At 40.9% G+C, this 9,835-nt stretch overlaps 1 non-coding gene across 1 annotated transcript; it reads left to right on the top strand.

Moving 5' to 3' along the window:
* The first annotated feature begins 1,459 nt into the window (after positions 1–1,459).
* Positions 1,460–1,565, top strand: LOC116542719. The gene has a single exon (XR_004265334.1). It is a non-coding gene; the product is annotated as a U6 spliceosomal RNA (small nuclear RNA).
* The last annotated feature ends 8,270 nt before the right edge of the window (positions 1,566–9,835 follow it).

Here is a 9,835-nt window from a genome sequence, read left to right as displayed (position 1 = left end):
CTCGACTTTTTTTTTTTGGACACGAGTCAACCATTGCTCCACAGCGGGCTGAATAAAGCCTCTTCCTTCCTCACTCCACCGTCTAAGGGGTTCTGCCAGCGCTTTTCCTGCAACATTTCTGGACCAATGATGGATGGCGTATAAAACAATGGTCCCACAAGATTATAATGGAGCTGAAAAATGTCTATTGCCTAGTGATTTGTGTTACAATTCCCTACTGTGTTCAGTACAGGAACACGCTGTACAGCTTTGCAGCACAGAAGCAAAAGACGACATCATATAGCCTATGTATGTGGTAGGCTAGCCCATCTAGGTTTGTGTAAGTGCACCCTAGGATGTTTGCAGGACAACAAAATCACCCAGTGACCCATTGCTCAGAATGTAGCCCATCATTAAGCAATGAGTGACTGTAAGTCTATTTCACTGTGTGTAATTTCCCCTACTGTAAGGGAACTCCCCTCAGAAAGCCAAGCTCGCCCTCGTCCAGCCCCACAGTGTAGCAGTTTAGGAGGAGTATGCTTCCCCGAGGAAGCACTTTAGCTAAAACCGGCCACACTTGCTCACTGGATTTCTACTACCTTCAAATCACTTTTAGCCTCACAGAATCCATAGTGAGCTTCTATTCCACATGGCAATTAATTATAAATATAGGAGTGGGAATGTCCACATCTCCATGAGGTAATCTATTTGTTAGTTAAGGACCCATATCCATTAACTATCTCTGTATAACAAATGCTCCCAACACTTAGTGCTGAAGACAAACACCATTTTACTAGTGCATCATTCTCTGGGTCAAAAATTCCAGGCTGAGCTCAGCTGGATGGTTCTGTGGCTCTTCCTGAAGGTCCCTTTTGTGGTCCCAGCCCACTGTCAGTTTGACTGAAGATGGATGGTGTAAGCTGGGAGCCTAGTCACCTATCTGTCAGCTGAATCTTTCTCATTGTGGCTCATCTCAAAAAGGCTACCCTGGCTTCTTTATAGGGGGTGGCCTCAGTACTCGAGGCTGACAGACAAGACCACCCAACAGACGTGTTCATGAATATACTTAGACCACCCAGTCTCATCAAGCTGCCAGATAATGGAAGCTGCATGAAAGACCCTAGGCAAGACCAACAGAAGAACTGCCCAACTGAACCCAGTCTAAGATATTTATTCACAGACATATGAGCAAATACAGGGTTTGTGATATTGTGGCACTAAACTTACTGTTGATTTTATATATTAAAAAAATAGGTAATAGATCCCAAAAGTCATACCTGAAGTGGGTGGGGATTTGCTATCATACAAAAGCTTAAAACATACTTAATTGGCCTTGAAACTGAGTGGTGAATGAAGGTTGAGAAGATAGTAAGGTAATTGCTACTGAAGGCTAGAAAAAAAAATGACAGCCAGTGGTATTTTGTGTTGGAAGAGCAAAACTGTAGCCTGCAGTGACTTGGAAAATAAAAATGTACCTAATGTGCTTTCTTTGGTAGCACATATACTGAAATCGGAATGATACAGATAAGATTAGCAAGGCCCCATGCAAAGATGACAGGTAAATTCATGAAGCATTTAATTAAAAAAAAAAAAAGTAAAATAAAGTCAAAAAAGAAAAGAAAAGAAATATACCTAATAAACTCAGACTTAGAGGAAGTATGTTTTGTTGTCGTTGAACATTTGCAGTTTTGACCTTTGGGGCCAGAAAATTATTTGTCATGGATGCTGCCATGTCCATTGCAGGATTCTCAGCATCATTCTGTGCTTCTAATTGGTAAATCTCAGAAGCACCCATTGAGTACAGCCTGAATTTTTGTTCCATAGAACGGTGAGTATATAACATGGTTTTTTTTTAACCCACTGTATTTTGGGATTGCTTGTTATGTGGCAATAGCTGACTGACACGGCCCCTTATATTATAACAGAAACGGAGAATTTCATGCAGCTTCCTTTTCCTGCTTCAATGGTTCATTCTGTAAATATTTTCAGTGCATTTCCTGAGCCAAATAATATCTGAATTTGGGGATAAATATGTATGAAGTGATAGACCCCAACCTGCTGAGGCTCCTTTGGAAGCACCAAGGTTAGAAAAGCATTTTAGCCAGTAAGAAGTTTTCTTCTGGGGAAGGGAGGAGGGGCAGGGACTTCTAGGCAGATTATGCAATATTCCTTCATTTGCCATTTATGCAACAACTAATTGTTGAGCTGCTAGTATATGCCAAGTTCTGGAGATGGGGAAGAGGATAAGACAGAGAAGAGTCATGCTTTCATGGTGGTTACAAGAAGTCAACAAGAAGATGATAACATAATTTTATATCCCTGTAAAATGAAATACACAGCTGGGTGTGGAAGCACATGACTGTATTCCCAGCTACTCAGGGAGACTGAGACTGGAGGATTACTTGAGCCTGGGAAGTTGAGGCTGCAATGAGCTATGATTGTGCCACTGCACTCCATCCTGGACAATTATGGAGTCTGAAAGTTGATCGGCTATCTACAACTGGAGACCCAGGAGAGCCAGTGATGGAGATTCCAGCATAGATTTCAGTCGGAGTCTGAAGGTCTGAGAACCAGGAGAGCTGAGGAAGAGATCAGTGTCTCAGGTAAAGCGCTCAGCTGGTTAATTCAACTTCCCATCACCTTTTTGGTCTAGTGAGGCCCTCAACAAATTGAATACCTATCCATATTAGGGGCAATAATCTGCCTTAATTAATCCATCAATTCAGATGCTAATATCCCTTCTAAAAACACTTTCACAGACACACCCAGAAACAATGTTTAACCAAATATCTGGGCATCCTGTGGCTCAGTCAAATTGACCTATAAAATGAACTATTATGGTGTCCTTATAGGGGGCACAACAGAGCACACTCTATCTCTCTCTCTCTCTCTCTCTCTCTCTCTGTCTTCCTCTCTCTCTCTTTCTCCTATCACAGAGACTGAGAAAAAGCTATGTGAGGACACAGGAAAAAGGCAGGCATCAGGAAGCAAGTCCTCACCAGACACTAAATCTGCCATGCTATGGTCCTGAACTTCCAGCCTCCAGACTGTGAGCAATAAATGCCTGCTGTTGATAAGCTACTCAGTCTATGACATATTGTTATGGCAGCTGATATGGTTTGGCTGGGTCCCCACCCAAATCTCACCTGGAATTATAATAATCCCCACATGTCAAGGGCAGGGCCAGGTGGAGATAATTGAATCATGGGGGTGGTGTCCTCCACGCTGTTCTTGTGGTAGTGAATAAGTCTCATGAGATCTGATGGTTTTCTAAATGGGAGTTCCCCTGCACAAGCCCTCTTGTCTGCCACCACGTAAGACATCCTTTCATCTTCCGCCATGATCGTGAGGCCTCCCCAGCCATGTGAGACTGTGAGTCCATTAACCTCTTTGCTCTATAAATTACCCAGTCTCAAGATGGTCTTTATTAGCAGCATGAGAACGGAGTAACACAGCAGCCCAAGCTGACAAATACACCATACCCAACCTCCCATCCCATCCTCTCCAAAAGAATTTATTCCTTCATTTCTTTTAATCTACTATTTCATGGGTTGCTTTGATGTAGATGCACTTTTGCTATATAGATTTCTATGCTTATAGCATGTATAGACACAGGTATCTATATACGTATGAGTACGTATCATACTATGAATGTGTGTGTTTATATGTGTATGTTACAAAAGTTGTCATCTTAGCTATGTCATTTTTCTTTTAGGGACAGGACCATATACTTAAAATACCTTAACGTACTCTTAGAAATACCATGATGTACCTTTAGAAATCTAGAACATTTGAAGTTCGAATAAACTAAGTCAGAAGTGCCGAAGATTTTATGGAGAAATCCTGTGAAGAAAAGTCAAATTTGAGTAAAACTGCAACATTTTCATTTAATCATTTTTTTATTTTTAAAACATATTTAAGGAGTACAAGTGCAGGTTTCTAACAAGCATAGATTGCGTAGTGGTGAAGTCTGGGCTTTCAGTGTAGTCATCACTCAAGTAATGTGCACAGAACACATTAAGTAATTTCCCATCTCTCACCCCTCTCTGACCCTTCTGAGTCTCCAGTGTCTATTATCCCACTCTCTACGCCCATGTGTACACATTATTTAGCTCTTACTTACAAGTCACAACATGTAGTATTGATTTTTCATTTCCAAATTATTTCCCTTAAGATAATGGCCTCCAGTACCATCCATGTTGCTACACAAGACTTGACTTCATTCTTTTTTTATGGCTGCATAGCAGTCCATGGTATCTATATTTTCTTTTATTTTTTTTCCATTTATTTATTTTATTGCATTTTAGGTTTTGGGGTACATGTGAAGAACATGCAAGATTGTTGCATAGGTACACACGTGGCAGTGCGATTTGCTGCATTCCTCCCCATCACCTACATCTGGCATTTCTCCCCTTGCTATCTCTCCCCAACTCCCCACCCCCCACCGTCCCTCCCCTATTTCTCCCCAACTGACCCCAGTGTGTAGTGCTCCCCTCCCTGTGTCCATGCGTTCTCATTGTTCAACACCCGCCTCTGAGTGAGAACATGCGGTGTTTGATCTTCTGCTCTTCTGTCAGTTTCCTGAGAATGATGGTTTCCAGGTTCATCCATGTCCCTACAAAGGACACAAACTCATCATTTTTGATGGCTACATAGTATTCCATGGTGTATATGTGCCACCTTTTCCCTGTCCAGTCTATCATCGATGGGCATGTGCGTTGGTTCCAGGTCTTTGCTATTGTAAACAGTGCTGCAATGAACATTCGTGTGCACGTGTCCTTGTAGTAAAACGATTTATAATTCTTTGGATATATACCCAGTAATGGGATTGCTGGGTCAAATGGAATTTCTATTTCTGGTTCTTGAGGAATCACCACACTGTCTTCCACAATGGTTGAACTAATTTACACTCCCACCAACAGTGTAAAAGTGTTCCTATTTCTCCACATCCTCTCCAGCATCTGTTGTCTCCAGATTTTTTAATGATTGCCGTTCTAACTGGCGTGAGATGGTATCTCAATGTGGTTTTGATTTGTATTTCTCTGATGACCAGTGATGACGACCATTTTTTCATACACTTATTGGCCTCATGTATGTCTTCTTTTGTAAAGTATCTGTTCATATCCTTTGCCCACTTTTGAATGGGCTTTTTTTTTTTCTTGTAAACCTGTTTTAGCTCTTTGTAAATTCTGGATATCAGCCCTTTGTCAGATGGGTAAACTGGAAAATTTTTTTCCCATTCTGTTGGTTGCCGATTCACTCTAATGACTGTTTCTTTTGCTGTGCAGAAGCTATGGAGTTTGATTAGGTCCCATTTGTCTATTTTGGCTTTTGCTGTCAATGCTTTTGGTGTTTTGGTCATCAAGTCCTTGCCTATGCCTATGTCCTGAATGGTCTTGCCTAGATTTTCTTCTAGGGTTTTTATGGTGTTAGGTCTTACGTTTAAGCCTTTAATCCATCTGGAGTTAATTTTAGTGTAAGGTGTCAGGAAGGGGTCCAGTTTCTGCTTTCTGCACATGGCTAGCCAGCTTTCCCAACACCATTTATTGAACAGGGAATCCTTTCCCCATTGCTTGTTTTTGTCTGGTTTGTCAAAGATCAGATGGTTGTAGATATGTTGTGTTGCCTCTGAGACCTCTGTTCTGTTCCATTGGTCTATATCTCTGTTTTGGTACCAGTACCATGCTGTTTTGATTACTGTAGCCTTGTAGTATAGTTTGAAGTCTGGTAGTGTGATGCCTCCCGCTTTGTTCTTTTTGCTTAGAATTGACTTGGCTATGCGGGCTCTCTTTTGGTTCCATATGAAGTTTAAAGTGGTTTTTTCCAGTTCTGTGAAGAAGGTCATTGGTAGCTTGATGGGGATAGTGTTGAATCTGTAAATTACTTTGGGCAGTATGGCCATTTTCACGATATTGATTCTTCCTAACCATGAACATGGAATGTTTCTCCATCTGTTTGTGTCCTCTCTTATTTCATTGAGCAGTGGCTTGTAGTTCTCCTTGAAGAGGTCCTTTACATTCCTAGTTAGTTGTATTCCTAGGTATTTTATTCTCTTTGTGGCGATTGTGAATGGCAGTTCATTCTTGAGTTGGCTCTCTTTAAGTCTGTTATTGGTGTATAGGAATGCTTGTGATTTTTGCACATTGATTTTGTATCCTGAGACTTTGCTGAAGTTGCTTATCAGTTTCAGGAGATTTGGGGCTGAGACGATGGGGTCTTCTAGATATACAATCATGTCGTCTGCAAATACAGACAATTTGACTTCCTAGTTTCCTAATTGAATACATTTTATTTCTTTTTCTTGCCCGATTGCTCTGGCTAGAACTTCTAATACTATATTGAATAGGAGTGGTGAGAGAGGGCATCCTTGTCTAGTGCCAGATTTCAAAGGGAATGCTTCCAGTTTTTGCCCATTCAGTATGATATTGGCTGTTGGTTTGTCATAAATAGCTTTATTATTTTGAGATATGTTCCATCAATACCTAGTTTATTGAGGGTTTTTAGCATAAAGGGCTGTTGAATTTTGTCAAAGGCCTTCTCTGCATCAATTGAGATAATCATGTGGTTTTTGTCTTTGGTTCTGTTTATGTGGTGAATTATGTTTATAGACTTGCGTATGTTGAACCAGCCTTGCATCCTCGGGATGAAGCCTACTTGATCATGGTGGATAAGCTTTTTGATGTGCTGTTGCAATCGGCTTGTCAGTGTTTTATTGAAGATTTTTGCGTCTATGTTCATCATGGATATTGGCCTGAAGTTTTTTTTTCTTGTTGAGTCTCTGCCGGGTTTTGGAATTAGGATGATGTTGGTCTCATAAAATGATTTGGGAAGAATTCCCTCTTTTTGTATTGTTTGGTATAGTTTCAGAAGGAATGGTACCAGCTCCTCTTTGTATGTCTGGTAGAATTCAGCTGTGAACCCGTCTGGAACTGGGCTTTTTTTGGGTGGTAAGCTCTTAATTGCTGCCTCAACTTCAGACCTTGTTATGGGTCTGTTCAGGGTTTCAGCTTCTTCCTGGTTTAGGCTTGGGAGGAGCCAAGTGTCCAGGAATTTATCCATTTCTTCCAGGTTTACTAGTTTATGTGCATAGAGTTGTTTGTAATAATCTCTGATAATGCTTTGAATTTCTGTGGAATCTGTGGTGATATCCCTTTTATCGTTTTTTATTGCATCAATTTGGTTATTCTCTCTTTTCCTTTTATTAATCTGGCTAGTGGTCTATTTTGTTGATCTTTTCAAAAAACCAGCTCCTGGATTTATTGATTTTTTTGAAGGGTTTTTTGTGTCTCTATCTCCTTCAGTTCTGCTCTGATCTTAGCTATTTCTTGTCTTCTGCTAGGCTTTGAGGTTTTTTTTTTTTATCTTACTCCTCTAGCTCTTTCAATTCTGACGATAGGGTGTCAATTTTTGATCTCTCCTTTCTTCTCATGTGGGCACTTATTGCTATATATTTTCCTCTAGAGATTGCTTTAAATGTGTCCCAGAGATTCTGGTATGTTGTGTCTTTGTTCTTGTTGGTTTCGAAGAACATCTTTATTTCTGTCTTCATTTCATTGTTTATCCAGTCAACATTCAAGAGCAAGTTGTTCAGTTTCCATGAAGCTGTGCGGTTCTGGGTTAGTTTTTGAATTCTGATTTCCAACTTGATTGCACTGTGGTCTGAGAGACTGTTTGTGATGATTTCCATTCTTTTGCATTTGCTGAGGAGTGATTTACTCCCAATTATGTGGTCAATTTTAGAGTAGGTATGATGTGGTGCTGAGAAGAATGTATATTCTGTGGATTTGGGGTGGAGAGTTCTGTAAATGTCTATTAGGTTTGCTTGGTCCAGATCTGAGTTCAAGTCCTGGATATCCTTGTTAATTTTCTGTCTGGTTGATCTGTCTAATATTGACAATGGGGTGTTAAAGTCTCCCACTATAATTGTGTGGGAGGCTAAGTCTCTTTGTAAGTCATTAAGAACTTGCCTTATGTATCTGGGTCCTGTATTGGGTGTGTATATATTTAGGATCGTTAGCTCTTCTTGTTGCATTGATCCTTTTACCATTATGTAATGTCCTTCTTTGTCTCTTTTGATCTTTGTTGCTTTAAAGTCTAATTTATCAGAGATGAGAATTGCAACTCCTGCTTTTTTTTTTGCTCTCCATTTGCTTGGTAACTCTTCCTCCATCCCTTTATTTTGAGCCTTTGTGTATCCTTGCATGTGAGATGGGTTTCCTGGATACAGCACACCGATGAGTTTTGGCTTTTTATCCAATTCGCCAGTCTGTGTCTTTTGATTGGGGCATTTAGTCCATTTACATTTAGGGATAATATTGTTATGTGTGAATTTGATACTGCCATTTTGCTGCTAGCTGGCTGTTTTGCCCATTAGTTGATGCAGTTTCTTCATTGTGTTGATTCTCTTTACCATTTGGCATGTTTTTGGAGTGGCTGGTACTGGTTGTTCCTTTATACGTGTAGAGCCTCTTTCAGGAGCTCTTGTAAAGCAGGTCTGGTGGTGATGAAATCTCTGAGTACTTGCATGTTCACAAAGGATTTTATTTTTCCTTCACTTATGAAGCTTAGTTTGGCTGGATAGGAGACTCTGGGTTGAAAGTTCTTTTCTTTAAGGATGTTGAATATTGGCCCCCACTCTCTTCTGGCTTGTAGGGTTTCTGCTGAGAGATCTGCTGTGAGTCTGATGGGCTTCCCTTTGTGGGTAACCCAACCTTTCTCTCTGGCTGCCCTTAGTATTTTCTCTTTCATTTCGACCCTGGTGAATCTGATGATAATGTGCCTTGGGATTGCTCTTCTTGAGGAATATCTTTGTGGTGTTCTCTGTACTTCCTGGACTTCAATATTGGCCTGCCTTGCTAGGTTGGGGAAGTTTTCCTGGATAATATCCTCAAGAGTATTTTCCAGCTTGGATTCATTCTCTTTGTCGCATTCAGGTACACCTATCAAACGTAGATTAGGTCTTTTCACATAATCCCACATTTCTTTGAGGCTTTGTTCATTCCTTTTTCCCCTTTTTTCTCTATTCTTGCCTTCCCATTTTATTTCATTGAGTTGATCTTCGACCTCTGATATCCTTTCTTCTGCTTGGTCAATTCGGCTGTTGAAATTTGTGCATGCTTCGCAAAGTTCTCGTGTTGCGTTTTTCAGCTCCATCAATTCACTTATATTCCTTTCTATTTTGTCCATTCTTGTTAGCATTTCATCAAATCTTTTTTCAAGGTTCTTAGTTTCTTTACATTGGGTTAGAACATGTTCTTTTAGTTCACAGAAGTTTCTTACTACCCACCTTCTGAAGTCTGATTCTGTCATTTCATCACACTCGTTCTCCATCCAACCTTGTTCCCTGGCTGGTGAGGAGTTGTGATCCCTTGCAGGAGGAGAGGTGTTCTGGTTTCGGGTGTTTTCATCGTTTTTGCACTGGTTTCTTCCCATCTTCATGGATTTATCCACCTGTCGTCTTTGTAGTTGCTGGCTTTCAGATTGGGTCTCTGAGTGGACGTTCTGTTTGTTGATGATGAGGTTATTTCTGTTTCTTAGTTTTCCTTCTGACAGTCTGGCCCCTCTGCTGTAGGTCTGCTGAGGTCCACTCCAGGCCCTGCTTGCCTGGGAATCACCTGCAGCAGCTGCAGAACAGTAAGGGTTGCTACCAGTTTTCTTCTTCTGCTATCTTTGTCCCAGAAGGATACCCGCCAAGTGTCAATCTGATCTTTCCTTTATGAGGTGGCTCTTTGGATATATAGGGGTCAGGGAGCTGCTTGAGGAGACAGTCTGTTCTTTATAGGAGCTCAAATGCTGAGCTGTGAGCTCCGTTGTTCATTCAGAGCTGCTGGGCAGGTACGTTTAGGTCTGCTGCAGC

The sequence above is a fragment of the Sapajus apella genome, unplaced genomic scaffold, assembly GCF_009761245.1.
Source record: "Sapajus apella isolate SASKATOON/1434 unplaced genomic scaffold, GSC_monkey_1.0 scaffold172, whole genome shotgun sequence".
Taxonomy (NCBI): domain Eukaryota; kingdom Metazoa; phylum Chordata; class Mammalia; order Primates; family Cebidae; genus Sapajus; species Sapajus apella.
This window is presented reverse-complemented; position numbering and strand designations above follow the sequence as displayed.